This window comes from Pempheris klunzingeri, chromosome 21, assembly GCF_042242105.1.
Source record: "Pempheris klunzingeri isolate RE-2024b chromosome 21, fPemKlu1.hap1, whole genome shotgun sequence".
In the NCBI taxonomy this organism is placed as follows: Eukaryota; Metazoa; Chordata; class Actinopteri; order Acropomatiformes; family Pempheridae; genus Pempheris; species Pempheris klunzingeri.
This window is the reverse complement of record NC_092032.1, coordinates 13,643,982-13,663,561: the sequence shown is the minus strand read 5'-3', so window position 1 is coordinate 13,663,561 and position 19,580 is coordinate 13,643,982. Positions and strand designations below refer to the sequence as shown.

Genomic DNA, 19,580 nt, shown 5'->3' with positions numbered 1-19,580 from the left:
TAAATCTGGGGATTTTTCAAAAGGGGAATAATACAGTTTGACTGTGTGATGAAGTCATTGCTAAGACATGCATGCTTTCCAGCTAGACGGCTAAAGCGATCATGAGACTGACGCAGCATTTTAGCGAGAGTTGCGGGGAGAGAATGGGGGGGGGGGGATTTCTGCTAAACTGATGTTAACAGCTGGAGGTTTAATACTTCACAGAAAACTGGGATGCATGTGAGAATCTTGTGACAGTAAATTTCTCCAAACTCACCATTTTGTGTTTGAGTTTTATCTCCAGTCCCGCCACGCTTATTCCAATTCATCACAAGAATTAAATCAAAAAGGGTGAATATGTTATCATGTTCGGAGCAGTGGAAGCTGGATAGGAGCAAATTTAATAGACCATTCAACAGAGTGACAGGATAAAAAGATTTAATCCCTTTATTACTATACTTTTGTTACTGCTCTGAGAGAAACAAAGGAAATACATTTTAAATCAGATTATTTGGACTGTGCAAAAGTCAATTCTTTGCATCCAGAGTCTGTGCAGAGTCTGCGTCTCGGCTGCAATTGTCTCCTTGAATTACACTCAGCCAAATAACCATTTGTCATGATCCTTCCCAACCAATAGTTTTGCCCCCTAGAAGAATGTAGATAGGTTGTGATAGACATCAGAAAGTCTTATCTAACATTCCTTGTTTCTTATGACCAGAGTGACAGGGGAGAAAAGGACAATGTAAGGCAGAACAGGCAGGACCCATTCAGGCGTTGTACAACAGTCGGTAAAACAAGGATAGAAATCAAATATGATCATTTTGGGAACAGGGCAGTGTGTGTCTTTTACATGGAAAGAAAGCTTTGTAGTGCTCCAATGTGATATGTTTCATCTCGGTCCCACCGAGTTCACAAATATATCACCAAACGCACAGGTGTGTAATATCAGGACGGATAATGCCTGGATGTTCCTGGGTGGTGATGGTTGCACTGTGCGGATGTGCGTTTTTTGCCGCAGGCCGGTTGTTTTCAGAATACAGATGCTGGGCTGCTGGGGACTTTGTCGGTGACACTGACCTGTGCAGCTCCCTGCAGACTGTCTGTCTAAACCCTGCTGGAGCATCCTGAACGTATCAGCACCCCATCCTGGCCGAGTTTATTCATCTCCAAGGCTATAAAACCTTTTCTCTCTAACTTCCTCTCCTGTCTCTAATTACAAGAGACTCAGAAAATACTCATTAATTCATAAGAAACCAGAATATAATGAATTTTACATTTACCTGCAACACTTGACAAACAAGAAATTCAGTTTTACTCGTATGACAACATTGTTTTGTATTTTTCAACTTCATTCACATTTCCCCGCTTATCGGTAGATGCACTTCTGAATGAGTCAAGTAGATTTATCTAAATGTTGCTGGAAGTTATAATGGCAATTAATTAGAAGATGTAATTTGGCCATGAATCATTCTGATAATTAAATATAAGAGATGGAAGTGAAATCACAGGCAGCAGGACTCCAATGAATGTGAATTTATGTAATTTTGCATATGTAATCTAGATGTATAGATGGCTTCACAGTGTGGCCATATGGAGCCACAGAGATGCTGTAGTTGTAATAAGAAAGCAAGTCAAACTCATTTCTGTTTGTACTCACTCCTCTGGCACTCTGCGAGCTCAGATTCAGAATTTTAATTGTGATCGGGACCAAATGTTTCTCAGCATTGCATATTTCATAGCACATTTGTTTGTTGTTGTGTGATCCCCTGAAATCCTTTGACAGGCAAACGGGGAGCGTCTCTCATATCAATGGGAAGTCAAGAAGGGTATGCTAAGTTACTGATTGAGTCCCACAGTTCACATTGTGACAGCTGGCAGTTGATGCAATGTGCAACTAGCAATCATCAATTATTCATTCATTATCCAGAGTAGCAATAAAGGGCCCTTTTATCGATAGGCGAATGACTAATATCTTTAGGGCTGCTTTATCTCTAAATGTTTTGCATAATAAATATTTTGGAAAAATAGATGCAGCACTGCAGCTCGCTATAAAACCTTGCTTATGGGGAAAGCATATTTGTTCATTTTTCTTTTATTACATAAAACATCTGATAAATATTTTAGCCTCATTATTCTTGGCCATTCTAAATGCATTATATTAAGACCAATAATTCTTATTTTGCACCAGAAGTGCACCAAAGTGCACTTATGGGCCAAACACAATTAAGCTAAATGCTTTGTATGACTCTATAAACCTGATTAGAAACCACATTTCTATGACAACAAAAAACATTTTGTATTTACAGTTATTGTTTGCTGGGCGGCACTTGCACTAATTTAAAAGTGTTACATAATAGAGGGGGAGTATGAGAGGCAGAGATAAAGATGGAGTGATGGACAGATGTGGGACCAGGTGGGAGAGAGGCGGAGCCTGACCTGGCTGGTTCACTGCCTAAATCAGCTGGTGACACACCATCATTGTCAACCATTTCACACACACTCACTGTCGAGGGGTTATTGACAGGTGAACCTACAAAGCACTGTAATCTTTAAACACAGAGTTGCATGAAAGGCTTGAATACCAAAGTGTACAGAGGGCATGTCTGTGTTCATAACAAAATCAGGACCCAGCTGTTAGAGGTAACAGTCTTGTGGATTTAAGGCTTCGGTGTTCTTACAAAAAAGATGAACTGTTTCAAAAACAATCCATTTGTTCCAGTTCTGCATCTGTTAATACTTTGACCTTACTGGTCTAGTATTATTTTAGATCTCATAATCGCAGTTATCCAAAAATTGCACCACAGCAAAGCCTTTGAAACACTGCAGTCAGAGATTATGTGATATCAAGTGTGGTGCCAATAAAATCATGCAGTAGCGAGAAGAAATATTTTGTGACTCTTTGCATCGGTAGATGTTTGACACTCTCCATCAGTCACACATTTATCTTCACAATTTTCTCTGGACTAGTAATCTACAGCAGGTTTTTCTGAACTTGCTTGCAAAGAAAAAATGCTCACGGTTTTATGTTGGGGGTATTAGTGCAAACCATAAACAAAACTGCAGAGGTGCATTGACTGACAGTGGGATCTACTACCATCTTTTTTCACACTATGAAATATTTGATACGTGTTAATAAAAGAAATATTTCTTAATGACAAGTGCAAGTATGTGTGCATGAATGATTGTGTGTATTGTATTTAAGTGACTGCTTGAGATGTCAGATTAAAAAAATTGCCATGTCAGTTTTTTTTAGTTACAAGTCCTTTAACATGAAGAATTGATTTTATTGTTCCCATCGTGTGATATTTTGAATTCCAGGTTGTGAAAAGTAAAGATAATTCTAGGAAATGGCGCGTTGTGTTGGTTAGAGGCAATGCACTGTGAAGGCATTTTTTCTGCATTATGTGGCCTTTTGTTCCGTCTGTAATTTCATTCTTGTGATAACTGACAGGTTTACTCCAGGGCATCCTGACAGTATTCTTAGCACTTTTGTGTTTTACCTTAGAACATTTTTTTTTTTTACTAAGGTATTTCTGCTCAGACTGAGATTCAGACCTTGTGATCTTCAGATCACAAGCAATCTTTTCAAACTATGCGGTGCCTACAGCCTTGCTGGCACTGAGGTTGGCACTCATGCTCTGCTTCGTTCATCTCTGATACCTTTGTTGGCCCAGACTTGGCCGTTGTGTTCTTTGCTTTATGTTTTTTGAAGACTGATCGGCACTAACCAATCTACCCCACAGAATGTTACACTTGCATTCTCTGTAGGATGTAATCTGTCAAACCACATCTTCATGGATGCTGCCGCTTGTATTCAGGCATGAGCGTGTGCCCACCCTGAGACAGAGAGGCCAACAATCAGACAGGCAGGCAGACAGACAGAAACACAGTCATATGGCCCCTATAACCTTCTGTGTTGTGTTCTCTGGGTGAGTTATGTCTCATTGTTCCTTTCTGTCACTGTTGCAGCGGGCAACAGGACAGTCACACTGGCCTCATAGTGCCAAATTCAGTTCTCCAACCCGGATCTGATCTCACACCTCTCACTTCACATTCTCATTACATAAGGCTGTTATTAATTTATTTAATCAATAGCTGTTTAACTTCTCCTCTCCAGAAATCCATAATGACAGGCAGATTCACCAAGCTGCTACATCAAGTTATAAGCATGACTTATAATTTCTCTGCAGGCTCAGATGGGTTTATGACGGGTTAAATGCATATTATAACACACAATGTTGTGCATTATTTGGATAATCAAAGCATCATCTCCAAACAGTTCTAAAAACCAGTAAAGTCATTAACTCAGAGCTTGAGCAAGATTTCTCTTCATGCAATTTTGGAGCATTTGAAGCTGACTCAGAGATCGTACTCGACCAGTGGCTTCATTGTTGCCGTCGGCAAAACTCTCCAGCCTCCCTGTTGAAGATTATGAAACTGGCTTTAAAATAGAGAGCAGCAGCTCACGAGGGCTTTGGATGATTTGAGGCTAAATATATGTAAAAGGCAGCTTGGTCCACGGGCTAGAGTGGGATCTGGGTGGATGGCAGCCAAGGCCTTTGGTGCCTCTTTTTTTTTTTTTGCACTCTGTATCAGTTTGGTTGAAAGATGCCCTGCAAACCAAAACTTAATGTTAGCCAGCAAGACTCTGACTGTGAGGTTCTGTGTATTGAAGTGAAAATGATTCTCTAGCACAAATGCACATAAAAACATTATTGTAATTCAGTAACATTAGTAACATTATCTTAACACCTCGATTAACCATTCATAGACAGGATATAAACACTGAATAGCTGGTCTTTAACACACTATAATGTAGATGTAAGTAGATTAGGACATTTTAAGGATGCTTTATTTGTTATTATTGTTGATAAATACATGAGTAAAACTCTTAAAATGTCATGTTATTCAGCGTATCCATCAATAATGCAACATCTAGATTAAAGCGGCCATGAGACAAGCTGCCTAACGACTAACAGAGGTTATCATAACTCATCCAATTCCCCTTTTGTATATGACTCATCTTTACTGAATTTCACATATGTGCCTGGTACTATTTTTTTCCCGTCTTTTAAAATGTTACATTATTTTTTCCTTAGTCTTTGAGACCATGATGCTACTGAATCTCTTCTCCTGAATCTGCTGCCATTTGTGTTACTCAAACTGCCTGTTATTTCGCTCTCTTAACTCAAGTCATATTATGTAGGCGCAGTCAAGTTCAGCCTCTTCCAAGACACACAGGTGGCTCATTCACTGGGTGAGTGCAGGATCGGTTCCTCAATAACAGACTGGCACAGGCGGAGGCTCCATACTGAATCACTTCAGGTGTAATCCTCACCTGCTCCCTCAATGTTAAATCCCTAATGTTTTGATTTATTTTGTTTCCCCTCTCCATTTGTTTGGGCCTCTTTTCAGCAATGGAAGGATTTAGCACTAAGGGATTAGGCAAAGTGGGCTCTGTTTATACTGTTCATGCAGGAAGAAAGTGATGTTAAAGCATCTCCTCTTTCATATGGCATCATGAGTTCAAAATGCGAGCACATGCACATACAGTCACACGTGCGCACAACTAATATTATGCTGTGAACAGTTCATCGCACCTGCTTCCTGTTATCTGCTCCAACAACGACTCTGCTCTGAGTCAACATTTCTTTCTCATTCTTTATTATGTGATTAAAGCAGCATAAGAAATAGATGCCGACGCACAAAGCCTCCATACTGACACACCTGAGCCACAGAGGGAGCGACGCAGCATTTTCCCTTTTTATGTTGGAGCTGTTTTGTGACAACTGCTGCTTTGAAGTGTCGTGGTTTTGTGCATCTGAGCCCCCTAAACAATGAACCACTGTAGTGAATGTCCAGATCGTGTCTGTCAATGTGGGGTTTTCTGTGCTTGTGTGCACAAGAAAGTCTGTGGAGGAGAGCGGCCTCCCTGCTCCAACACATGGTGCCCAGACTAAACAACAAGATGAATGTTTCCTGGATCCAACCTGGCACGGAGGCACCCCAATCTGCCCGTGTGGCTTGACGGACTGATTGAATGAATTGCATTCAGAGCAGAAGAAAGGACAGGTTACAGGAAAGGAGAGAAGACGAAACGAATGAGCAGAGTGGATTAGAAGCCAGAAGAGAGTGGTTAGGGTGCTTTTAAGTAGCGTCAGCTTAAGGATGACTCCAGTTTATTAGCATTAGCATGTATTAGCAGTGTCGCTAAAGAGAAGTCAGACAGGGCAAGAAATCTAAGTAGTCAGACATTTAGACAGGGTTTAAAGGTGCACTACACTGATTTTTCACCTTAAGTTGGGTTTACTCATTGTGAGGAGTACGGTACAGCCTATAACAACATTTGTATAACGTCTTCTGTGGCTCTGAAGGGAGCACTCTGAAATTGAAAGACATGGGTGTTTAACAGGCATGGAGAGTCTAATGAGAGATGCTATCAAGTTGCATTATGGGAAATGTAGGATTGTGTGTTTTTGTCTATTGATTTGATTGTAAAAGTCCGAATATCCTGGCGCCCACTGCATAATTTTTAACCATTCTCTTATTAATCTCTCAACTCTTGAATCGGCCAACTTTATGAAAGAGTAATACAAAACCACTGTAGTGCCTCTAACAAATTTTCAGATTAGCCAAATTTAGCCAGAGACAAACAAGGTAAATGGTGAAATTTTTACTCAAACTGTCCATTTAAAACATCCATTAGTTCAACATTGACCTACCAAATGTACCATAATTCTGAGTGCAGCTTCCTTGTGCATTCAAAGCTTATTTCTGACTTTTTGAGGCGTTCTCATTTTTGGTTTTACCTCCAAATGTAATGGTTCAGATAATCTGGCTAAACTGTTTTGAACTTGTCTAATTTTCTGGCTATTTGTGTATCTGTAGTCATAGCAATGTCACAATGTTCTCACCAAACAATTAAAAAGGCCGAGGCTGTAATAAACCAGAATTATCCTTAAAGCTTATTCTCTGACTCCAGAAGATATTTTAGCAACGCACACCAATTTACTTCAATTGAGAACATATTTTTGCACTTCCAAAAGCTGTATCTTTAAAGTAAAACATGTGTTTACCACATGAATGTCTTCAGTTTGGTCTTAGCTCACAAGGTGTTGCCATCATGTGGTGATGGAATTGTTAACAACACCAAGAAAAGCTCCTGTCAACCTGTCTCCTCCCACATGTCACCTTTCACCTTTACTTCCCTGCACCCCCACCTCACACCTCCACCCTTTTTATTTCACCCAAAAGCCTGGAAAGAGCTGGCCTGGCTGTGTTTGGCTGGCTTAGTGAAACAGTGAATTAGAGGCTGGGGCTTTGGGAGAAGGGGTTGAGGTAACGTGGTGAAAACTTTTGGCAGACTATGGGAAAGGCGCCTTGTTTGGAGACAGAGCCCTGAGGCTCTCTGGGGGCTACGATAGGCCGAGCGTCATTGCGGTTTGTAACAACAAGCTGTTGGATTTGGAGAGAAAGTTCCAGACACACCCCCAACCCTTACCAAAGGCTGCTACCCCCTTTTCCCTCATGCCTGGAAAAGTGTATCTGTCCCAGTAAAAAATAATCGAGCAGGAAGCCCTCTCCTTGTTTTTCTTCAGCCTACCAGCTTGGCTCCCATCCTCTATCTTCAGCTTGTAGTGCCTTCCTCACTCTTCTTCTCCTGAGCTGGACTTTGGGTAGTGGCAAGAGGTTCGCTCTTAGTCAGAAGGGAACACACACACACAGACGTCTGCATGCGACAAGCCCCCACTAAACAATGGCTGTTGGCTTACGGAAAGGAGGGGGGTGGAGGGGCAGCGGCAGTTCCTTGGATGGTCTGATTGGAGCATAAACAGCAGTCTAGGAAGTGCTGAAGTAAGAGAGAGAGAGAGAAAGAGAGGGAGGGAGGGGGAGCAAGGGGAGGTGTACAGATCTGCCGGGAGAGAGCAAAAAGTTTGGGACTGCGACAGTGTTGGCTACAGTGTGTTAGTAAGTTTGTGTCACTCTGCTAGTGTCCAAGACTTTGGGTTTTTTGTATCAGGATATACTCTGTTGCAAAAGAGCCACAGAAGAAAGGTGAGTAGCTGCATCTCAAACGGACACACACACACACACACACTCACACACGCTCACACAGATGTGAACTTAAAAATGCACAGATGCTCAGTCCTATACATGTGAGCATATACAACACCCATTTCCTTCTCTGTCCCTCTGTGGACTCAAACTGAAGTATTCGAAGGCAAACATTCTTGCATGACTTGAGAAGCAGCTTGCTATTATTACTGCACGCAATGTCATTTTGAATTCCACAGGGTTTTTGAATGGTATTCAGTGTAGTGTTCTTAATGTGTGTGCTGTTTACTGATGGTTTCCCCTGGCTCCGAAGGCTGCTTGTTTTGCATAGCTGTTTCTTTCTGGTGCCTTGAACTGCAGCCAGCCATTCAGTGTGTGAAGCAAAAAGGGGACCATCTAATGTGTGTGTGGCTGTGTCTAATTAAGCTAATGGGGGAGATGAGCGGTGAGGGTCAGACCACGAGAGGCTGAACTTGAAAACACCATGGTCACTTTCACAAAACACAGTCCTTACGCAAACTATCTGTTTCATTAATCGTCTCAGATTCCCACCGCAGGAAACTTTTCTTCATCTTTTCGATGCCTCTTAATCTCCCTTTCAAGTTCACAGATGACATTTGTAGTTGAAAGTAGCGGACTGTAGATTAGATTTACTGTAGATTTGGCCATGTATGGTGCTGTTTGCTCTCTGGATCAAATGGATTGTTAAATTTTCCCACCAGGGAGATGCTGCATTCCTCCTCTCAAAGTGAACATCAATGTCAGTTTGCAACTTCAAAGACACTGCACTGTGCCACACATTGGCAGGGCATAAATAGTGATCTCTTTATATCAGAGCTATACTGTTTTTAGTCACTACTATTTCACTAGTTTGTCACCCCACTGCAATTAAAGTAGCATTTTAAGTATTTTACTGTCTTAACGAGACTATTTTCCTGTCTGGTGCTCTCCAATACCCCTGGAATTGCTTTAACTTTTTCCACTGTTAAGTAGATTTACATCTGGAAAAGGCTGGCCGCCCAGGCACAGGCAAATGGAAAAATTATTTTTAAAAAAAAGTTAATTTCACAGCCATTCACATGTAAGTGTTTGATATGAATCTCATTTAATGTCAAACTTGCCTTAAATCTCTTTTTTTTTTTTCATCACCATAAAAAAGTCAAAAAATGACTTAAATTTATTTGTGTTTTTACTGGTTACACAGTAAGTAACATCCTGAAGCAGCCCACCAATTAGCCTTTTTTTTTGGCTTCAGCAGTGTTTTGGATTTAATTCTGGAGTATAAGTTTCCATAACCCTGCCTTTTACCAGTCAGCTGTTCAGTGATAGATGTGATTTGTTGTGTCTCTTTCAGCAATGAGTATATCAACTTCAGTTCCCCTGCTGGGGGGGAAGGTAAACAGGTCGGAGAGGACTGCCTCGTCAGAAAGACAAATGAGCTTGCACCCTTGTACCCCTTCCAGAGCCCCAGAACCTCATCCTTCATCACTCGTTCCGGCACTTTGACAGTGCTAGACTGTCTCTCACAAGTTTTTCTCTGTGCTTTGCTGATATAGCAAGTTGTCAGTTTCTCACAAGACCAGGGCAAACTGTTATTAACTATAAGGCAGTGCTTTGGCTGCCAACTTCATTCAGCCAAGCTATTTGTCTAAGTGCTAGCATATGAGGCGCAGTGTTTTTACAAGCAAAGGCACACAGTAGCTCCTGACCATATGCCTCCATTTGTCTGATACCATTATGAGACATTAAGGTTTCGTCTTGACCGCTTGATTACCTGGCTGGACTACCTTCTTGTGTCAGTATCCAGACATAACCGATCATGTCTGGACCTGAGCAGGAGATCAAGCACTAAGCTCGGCCATATGCATTAGCTGATCTGCAAATCTGGGACTGTGGAGTTTGATGGCTGCCACGGGACATTGAGCCCGGTGGAAACACACCTGGGCCAGTGGCATGTGGCCGAGCAGCGGTGATGTAGGAGGGGGGGCCGAGGTGGAGGTGGGGACCAGGTGTTTCGACTGCGAGCTGACTGCACTATCATCCTTCATTGGGCCCTGAGCCAACTTGTGCCACGTCTCATTGAGTTTCAGGGTTTTGATCAAACCTCATTACAGAGCTTTTATTTCAGCTCCTATTTGTGGTTAGAGTGAGTTATGGATATGATAAAACATTCCCACAGAATGAAGCTCCCCAAAGTGCATGTTCTTGTTGGGTTGCGTTTGTGAAATATAGGCACATAAAGAGATAAACAGGCAAAAAGACAGAAAAGGAGAGACTCTTGACTTAAATTAATATTCAAGGTCAATTTGGCCAGTTTACACAAAAATACTAATTTTATATCAAATTATCAGCTGATTTAATATTCTTTTTGAAGAAAGTTCTGATGAAAATGTGTCATCAGTGAAATGTGAGGATTATTCAGAGCAACGGGGACATTGAGTCTGGAAAGGGATGTTCATTTTGTAAAATGTTACTCCAGTGGTGACATCTGAAAACTCCAGTTCCAGTTAGTGGATCTAATAATAAATAATTTTTAATAATTTCTTTGTCAAACTACCATTTTCAAGATCCTTTCAATGATCCCTCAAGCTCAAGGCTTTTTGTAATTTGGGTAAACTGACCCTTCAAAGACAAAACAATACTTCCTGGTTTTAGGCTTTATATAAATCCTGACTTCCTTCAGAGGGTCACTTCACAGCTTTGCGTGACAAGTTTCCAACACTGGTGTGCTTTTTTTCTTCAATAAGCTGTAAGATTTTGCCAGAGGCAAATTATATTCTCAATTAGCTGCGAATAACTGATCTCGTCCTCTAGGAAGATTTTCTATCGGTTCAGCAGCTTAGACCAAAAGCTGTGCTTATGGCCAAAACAACTTGAGTCTAATAGAGGTGGGGATGATTGCATAGGTATAATCGGACAAAACCATTATCACATTAATTGACTTGTAGCTGTTGTAAATTGACCTCATTTTAAGCCAAACCATTTTCTGTGGAACAGTTGGAGGCACTCTTTGAAAACCTTTTATTTCTGCAATGAAATTAAAAAAAAGTACAGTATGTAACACCTTATCCTTCCACCCCTTAGAGATGCAGAAAATAAGCCATTTCTATTCTAGACATAGACTTTTTGCATTCCTCTTGAATTCAAATAAAATTACTTTCAGAAGCTAATGTCAACATTTTAATGACTGAGAGAGAGAAATGTGTCAGATCAGCGGAAAAGGATTCAGTAGGGCAGCGATTAGTAGATCAACTAATAATGTTTCATTAGTTTAAGCTTCCTCGCACTTATTTTTCATCTTTTCCAAAGCAGAAAATAACAAGAAGAAATATGTTGGGATGCAAAAAATATCTGTCTTGTAGAGCTCTAAAAATGAGCACACAGAGAAAGCAGTAATAATACAAATATGTGTCTTTGTCTTTGTCTGTTATTGCAGTGGTGTTGGGCAACGGTAGAGGCTTATGTTAGACCTCAGCATTCACTAGCTGTAGGCTTTGCTATGACGAGGATTATCCACAGAGGAAAATCATGCTTCCTGTCGTAACGTCGGATGTTGGGTAGAGCTAATGGAAAATTCGCCAAGACATGAAATTAGATTTTTTTGTAGGCCCGCTGCGAGAGCAAGTCACTTTTAGTTAACTCACAAGTGGGTGGACCTACCAGGGGACAACTGTAAAACATCCGGTCATAAAAGTGTATTTTGTAATCGGGAAGTCTTCGTTCTGGTAAAAATTTCCTCCTTAGATGACACAAAAAACACTATTCAATCTTTTCCTTCCCTCTTTGCTCACTCTTGATGTTCATAAGTTTCACATAGTTCATTGACTCCACCTATTCAGTGAAGTCATTTGTTTGACCATCTCCTCTCTCTGTGGCAATAATGACAAGGGTGGGTGGGGGACTGGGGGTAAGACAAATGTTCCCCACCCACAGGCTCAGACGGAGGCAGGAGAGGCTCGAGCGGACACTGCTCTGACACTCTTCAGTCGCTATTAACCCCCCCAGGTCTTCTCTCCCAGTGTAAACATCCCTCCTCCGCTCCCATCCGTCCACTCTTTTAGGCCTTTGTTTTGACGTGGTGCCTCCCACAACACACAAGAACATACCAGGGCTGGTTTTGTCCCGTGACGGACATGCTTTGTGTTCACATAAACAGGAGTTGTACGTTTTTGTCCGTCAGTGCCCTCTGAGCAAATTCATCATGAGGCAGAATGAGAGTGAATGATAAAGAATAACCTTATGAGGCAAGGTTGATGTCGGAGGGACGGTATATAAGAAACACAATGTCTCCACTAATCTGCAAATGCCCGTATGTGTCAGGCCTGTAAAACTTTATTTGCTTACGCGATTCTTTCTCTTTGAAAGTGTAGAAAGCATTTGAGGTTTTCTGTCCCCATTAAGTGTTGTTAATTAAGAAAAGTCTGAATTTGAGAATTAAAGCGGCTTAATCCCAATAAATATGGATGAGACTGCTGTCCTAAATCCTATTTAACAACCTGCTGTGTCTTGCCCTTTTTCCTTAGATGTTAGCTTTTTTTATTTTCTCTATCGACCAAATTGACCGCCTGCTAATGAGTCATTATCGTGGCATGATTTCATAATTACCTCTCTGCCTGACAAACTCAATACACTCTCATTTAGCCACGGCTGATATTATAAAACTCCTATTTCTGAAAATATTCAGTAAAGCCTCTGACACACAGGATGTTTTTGTTAAGCCGGGCTATTCTAGGAACAGCAGCTACCTGAGCTCTGCAGTTAGAAGTTTTGAGGAAACCTGTCTTCTGCTTCTACATGATCTGTTTTGGTTTGTTTAAAGATATCCTTCCTGCTCTGACTGATAAATAGACTACGCCATGTAAATACTGGAAAGAGGCCCAGCAGAGCCGTTTAATGACTATCAAATAAAACCAGATATAGAGAGAGAGTTGCTATTTTTACACTATGTGTGGACACGTGGAGGCACCGAATCAAGTCTGTTTACTCCGAGGACTTTACGTAAGTAGTCAGGATTATACAAGTGTGACACAAATCCACATTGCAGTTGATAACGTGATCAATACAACATTTGGTGGCAGTGAAGTTCTGTGGCTGCAATACTAGTTTCTGACGACTTACCCACAATGCCTGTTCATTCCTACTGAAGAAGAAAATCTTTAAAACCGTCCATGAATATATAGATTTGATAGACTAAATAATCTACTAAAACAGCGGGACACTGTAGTTTTTATCAGACCATTTGCAGGTGTCAATGATGTATTTGTTGGGGACTATTTGCGGTCATGGAGTTGGTGTGCTTGCTCGTAATTGTAGTACTGTATGTTGGGTTGGCTCAAAAACTACAGTGCCCACGTTCACCATCATAGAGGAACCCGGTCACCCAGTGCAATGGTGTGGCGTGTGGATGTGTTCTTGGACAGTTTCTGTTCAACAGTGGAGGTCTGTGACACAGCGGAATATGCTAGACTGTGGCTTCATAGGCAATAATAGTCACAAACCCATCCAGTCATTAGACAGGTTTATTACAGGCCTGTGAGAGATTTCCAGATGCAATAATCAATCATGCAAGTCTCTTTGAATGAGACCTTTTTCAGTTAATAAAGAATTGGATTTTTTTTATTTTTACCTCTAGCAGTTCTAGTCCAGACTGCACCCCTGTGCCAGTGAGCTACTCCACCCCAGGCTCCCCTCAGAGTAATGAAAGCTATCTTGTAAAAACTGACATTTTCAATGTTGTAGTAAGTCTTTTACCTTTCTGCCTTACCACAGTACCCTGAACAGGTTTCAGTGGTATCGCCAATGTTAATAAAAGTAAAATATCTCCCCAGTGTGAGAATATTTCAATAATATTTCAGCCGTCTTTACAGCTGAAAATCATAATAAGCCTTAGGTATTTTCCATTTTAGCCTGCCAAGTAGTGACAGGGTTCTCGTCAGGGTTTTTAGCCTGAAAGCTCCTTCACAAGCAATGTTGAGAAACATTATATTTTAAAGTTCGTCTTTGCAGATAATATCTATGTTACGGGGCAGTCATAAGGTTTACCAGTCTATCATTACATTTCCCATAAACGGGGGGGGGAAGCTATGGCTAGTAATTGGTTCGCTTAGAGTTTCCATTCCCCCAAGATCCCACTCCGCTTCTACCTTAAAATCCAAGGCCACAGGACATTCCAAGAAGTTCCGAACATTTCCATTAGTTTTTATAATGGCAGGAAGAGGGGAAACAGCCCCTCGACACACACACATTCACCCGCACAGCAACACATAGTTCCGTCCCCTGTGCCCTTTATCACCTTTTCGTAACACTTTGTTTCGAAGTTTCCTCCCCGTCAGGTTTTCCTTTCCAAGAGTGTATATCCTCCCCGGCAGCAGCACAACAATGCCCCGCTTCATTTCAGCTCTCCAAGATCTGAGACCGCTGGAGCCAATGGGCTGCTAGGCACATGCTAAAGCCATTAGGTGGTGGATGACGGTGGTTAGCCACAGAGGCATCACAAAATAACCATCTCACTGTGTACATAATGAAGCCAAAGGAAGGAATGGGGTACTGTATCGGCTATCTGTATGTATGTGCGCGTGCAGCTGTTGAAGTGTAGCATGCTGCCTGTCCATCCAGTGGACTGCCAATCGTACAACAAGCCTCTCAAAAGGAGGACTGTGCCTTGCATGTCTTGTTCACATATTAAGATATCACTTCATATTACCCTCTGTTAAAGCCTTCGATGAATTTAGCCAAATCCTGCTCAGAATCTGCTCAGGCGGACAGATCCCAGCCATGGTTGAGGAGGCCTTTTATTATTAGACTCAGACACATCCCATTTGGTCTCTCAGTCAAGCTCAGACAGTTTGATGGAGGACTCTCTGTGGAGCTGGAGAATGACTTAATTACATTCACTATCTCAATCTGAATTTACTGGGAGTGCATCCATAATACATGTCTTACTTGTTATCAGCATGCCCCAATTAGAGTCGACCAATAATCGTGACAGCTCTGCAAACTTGATTTTTTTCTTCAAATGTGCAGCAGGACTGAGTACAAATCACTGGAAAGCAGGGTTGTAATGAAGGACTATTTTAAACTACAACGAATTTGCTAAACTGCAAATTGTCTTTGAAAAATGACCATCAAAATATAGTTAAGCCTTCTACCTACCCACAGTTAAACCTACACAGCCAGAAAAGCAAATTCCTGGACATTAATTCTTGAGTCTACAAACCCACTGTTTTACATTTTTTTCCTCTTTATGATGTGCAATTGAAATGAGTTCGGCTCTTTAGACTCAAGGAATGTTTGAATTTTGCTTTATTCTGATTCATTTTGTGTTGTGATGTGTTGTTGTAAACTCTGAACCAAAAAATGTATCTGTATCATTAAGATAATAAGGGGAAATCTCTCTTTGGTGCTCTTCCAGAAACAACCAATAGATTCTCTTTGGACTATTAAGCAGTCCGGTCTCTATGGAGCAGCTGCCTGCTTCACACTTGATGACAGCACTTAGTTTGAGTGTCAGTTTTCTGATTTCCATTTGTCTAGACGATAAGAGGGATGTACAAGATTTCTGAAATTGTTCCCTTTTAAGGGCACTGCAGTCCCTAGTCTATGGGTTGTCACCGTGCACAGTATCATTTCCATGGGAGTTATGTGTTACACAGTATGTTCCAGTAAGCTGGATTCTGTGCTGCTTTGATCAGGGTAGAGTCCCCACACTAATCCGCTTGAGCTCTGGATGTTTGCCCAGGACACGTATGTACACACACACACACACACACACACACACACACACACACACACACACTCACAAATTGTGATTAAAAAACAGATGTGGAGGCCTAGCCAAAAAGATGAAATGGTCTGACTAAATCAAATGGGAACAAACTGACATAACACTCTAGGACCACACATTTGCGTGTACTTATGTTTGCCGTGCTGCTTTTTGTGAGTCTGAGGTCTGAGTCTGTGGCGAAAGCTATCCCATTACAATCTCTCATGTAGTTGTATATATCTAAGTGTAAAGAACAGAGCTGGTGGTCTTTATCCAGAGCAGTTATAATTACAATTTAATGATGTCATGCTCACCTGGGTTGTCACACCTTGTGGGAAAAAAAACCCAGACATGATCTCTGATCCATATTTTAATTACAGCTGCAGGACACAGACAGGATTAGGAAATGTAAATGTTCTTCTTCTGTTATTTCTCCTTGTCTTTTTAGTAGCCATTTAAAAGCTCTTAATAGCTCTGGGCTTAACTGCAAATCTGTGTGCCCTGTATTTGAGCGCTAATAAATAGGTGGGAGGAGATTTTTATCTGGATGCAGCTGATGAGCGGAAAGGGCGTAACGAAGAGATGGAGATGGAGAGAGGAATGGGAGTGAAAAAACAGGAGGAGAAAAGAGAGGAAGGCATGAGAAGAAAGAAGGGGATCTACTTGAGCGTTTGTCATGGCCCTCCCTGCATTACATCACTGAGATGCTTCAGCACTGATGACATTGCCGGGCTGGGAGGGGGCGCTGGCCCTAGGGATGATGTCATTAATAACCAATCAGAAAACTCAGGGCCGGTAGAGTCTGGCCAGCTCCTGAGGCTGCAATAGTAGGATCTCTGAAAATGTCTTTTCCTCCTCTCAAATCATGGAGCCTTTGTGTCTTGAGTGCGTTTCCTTGAGGTTATTTTTAGACTTGTGTTAAAACAAATATATTTCAGATCTGTTCCTGCCTCTGCCACAGAGCAAGGGGTAAGTGGAGCTGACTCTCCCAAACAGGAGAGAGCCATGTAAATATAGCCCTAAGGGAATTAGCATTTAACTAACTTAATAACATATGAAGGAACTGCTTTGTGTCTGTCCACATGAATAGAACAGTTTCTACTTTACCGTGTTTGTTACGGAACATGCAGTCCATTTCAAGCTAAGGAGGCCATGTCAGTGGGACACTTTAAATTCATTTTGACTGTTGTCTTTAAGGTCTGTAACAGTGACCTTTTTCATCACTTTCCACAGCTAACTTATCAGTGCCCTACATGCATAATGTACTGTTATGCAATATACTTGTGACCTTATACCAAGCATACTTTGACCAAATGTTCTGTATTCTCCTTATTTGGAGAAATTAAGCCGGAGTTAGCGAGTAGACATTTATTATAGATGGGCACATAGCTGTTAATGGACACATTCACAAATGTAGACAAATGTGACATTCAGTTTAGACAACCACCTGTTTGAAACATATTTTTTGGTTATCCGTCAAATTCTAAACATTTAACTGTTCTCATTTTCCCAGAATAATGTAAAAATTACAAACAAATTGTTCAATTCCATTTTTTCATGATGCTTATATCCAGCAGACACTGAGCAATATGGCCACCTAGCAAATGTAAGTACAATTTACACTCTCCCTATAGCTCTGTTTTGGTCTCCACCAAATCCTGAGGGACATATTTGTTTCTTTGGCTGCTAAATGCTGCTCCATGTTCCACAGATCGTTGCTAGCAGCTGTCTGCTGCATCTGGAAACAGCGCTCATGAGAGTTGTGAAAATGATCCAAACTGTTGGGCCTGATGACAGTTCTCTGCGGGTTTGTCAGTACAAGTGACTTTTTTTGAATGCAATCATTTGATCCATCGTCTATGTAAAAAGATTGATTAAGACAGATTCAGTTTGGGCTTTAGATGTCTCCATAATAAGAATTGCCTTACCTGTTGCATCTCCTCATACATTTTTAGAGTGAAGGCCATTAAATGAGTCTGCTGTGCTGAAAGGAGGAGGAGTTGAGCATTTTAGGTGTTAAATTAGGTCTCTAATATAAGATTTTTCACATTTGTTGCAGAAAATGACAGTACAGAGGCCAATATAACTAGTAGGCAATATGATGCCAGGTAACAGTTACCTTTACATATTGAGTGAAATCATTCATTGGCACTGCTATGCAGGTAGCATTGTACCCACTTAGAGCCTCCTCTGCAATCCGTCCACCCTGTGACCTGATCCCTGCCTGGCTGTGCATTATGGCCCCACTGTGGTGGAACTATTAAACTCTGCTAGCGCTCACTTTTTCTCCTCCTCTCTCATGGGAAAGCTGCAACATTTCCGTTGCTGCACCACACTATAATAAAGCTCGTGTTGTTTCTTTCCTCACTTCCTCTCAAGTTGATCACCTGCATTCTTGTGAATCCACCAAGGAATCTCTTCTTACTGTTCTTTAAAATATTTACACACCCTGTTCTTTTGTGTTTTAAGAGAATTGCAGATCATTAACATTCCGATTTTCTACACAGAGTATTCAGGGGAAAGAGTGCAATTGGCCGAGACTGTTTCAGTTTATGCACATTTAATGCATTAAGGCATTTTCTCCCTCCCTCTGAATAGGTCTGGCCAAGCTGGTCCACATTCGCAAAACCTTCCAGCCCCTTCTACTCCACTGAGCCTTAAGCTTGGATGCAGTCCACTCAGTGACCCACACATATCCACACCAGGACATACAGCCATACACACACAGACAGCACACAGCAGGTTTCACAGATAAAGACCGGGACAGAGGCACTGGTGTTCTCAGAGTGGCTCCCCCTCCACAGGGCCTATTTCACATCCCTTCACCACCTGCCTCACTTATCAGCTCCGGCAGCACTCACCTCTCCAAAACAGGACAGAGCCACTCACCTTCATGGGCTCCCTAACACACATGTAGATTTAAACACTTTGTGTACTTGGAGAATATAATGTAATGTAAATAGTTTTGGTATTTGAGCAGTACATTTTAAAATAGTACCCCTTTATCCTCAAGCCTAATGTCATACAGTGAATTTATCATTGTGTGACAAGCGCTGATTTGGTACTAGTTGATTTTGTAACACATTTATTTTTCGTTGCATTCCTGAGCAGCTGGGTAGCAATAAGCCTTGACTTTACACTGGTTACGCTGTGCTAGCATGCGGAGAAAGAGGGAGGGAGAGGAAGAGATACGCAGTGCAGAGGGAAAAGTGAGGAACACATGATTGACTGGCTGGCAAAGTCTGGGCCCTAAGCTGCTTATCACTATGAAGAGAGTCAATTGCAGCGCAATCACTTTTTAATAAACTTGTGAGAGAGCAGGCATATTGAAAGACATATTTAAATAGGAGCCATGTGCAGGCTGAACGCATAGTTAACTCGCTGCAGCAAAGAGGACTAAAGTTGCTTTAATTTGCCTAGGACTTTGCTGTGATATTTCCAGTGTGTCATTATCATATACATCTGTCTTAATATTTGTCTTTCTCCATCTAATTATCATCAGACAGGAAAAGCAGGTGCCTCCCCAAAGGTCTTAAGCCTGTTTGTGCAAAATAAGCCATGTATCATATACGTATATGGGCCTGTACTTATGTTCCTGTGTGTGTGGTTTTTATGTATGTTGGAGTGCATTTCTGCTGTGTGCACTTGTTTTGTAGTTGTTGATGCAGAAAACGTGCCAAAACAGATAAGAAATATCTTATCAACAAGCGCACAGTTTGAGAGAGGCCGAAGAATTCAACTTTTTCTCACTCTGTGCAGTTGCTGTTGCAATACTTGGGCAACA

At 41.4% G+C, this 19,580-nt stretch overlaps 1 protein-coding gene across 8 annotated transcripts in view; it reads left to right on the top strand.

The window, feature by feature from the left end:
• LOC139220731 (sickle tail protein homolog) overlaps positions 1–19,580 on the top strand; it is an 83,226-nt gene that overhangs the window by 11,751 nt on the left and 51,895 nt on the right. Inside the window, exon 1 of one of the 8 annotated variants that reach the window (XM_070852558.1) lies at positions 7,987–8,034. The exons of the other annotated variants lie outside the window; for them this stretch is intronic. The gene's annotated coding sequence lies outside the window, so the exon portion shown is untranslated. Of the gene's footprint in view, positions 1–7,986; positions 8,035–19,580 lie in introns of those variants that run through there. 8 annotated transcript variants of the gene reach the window in all.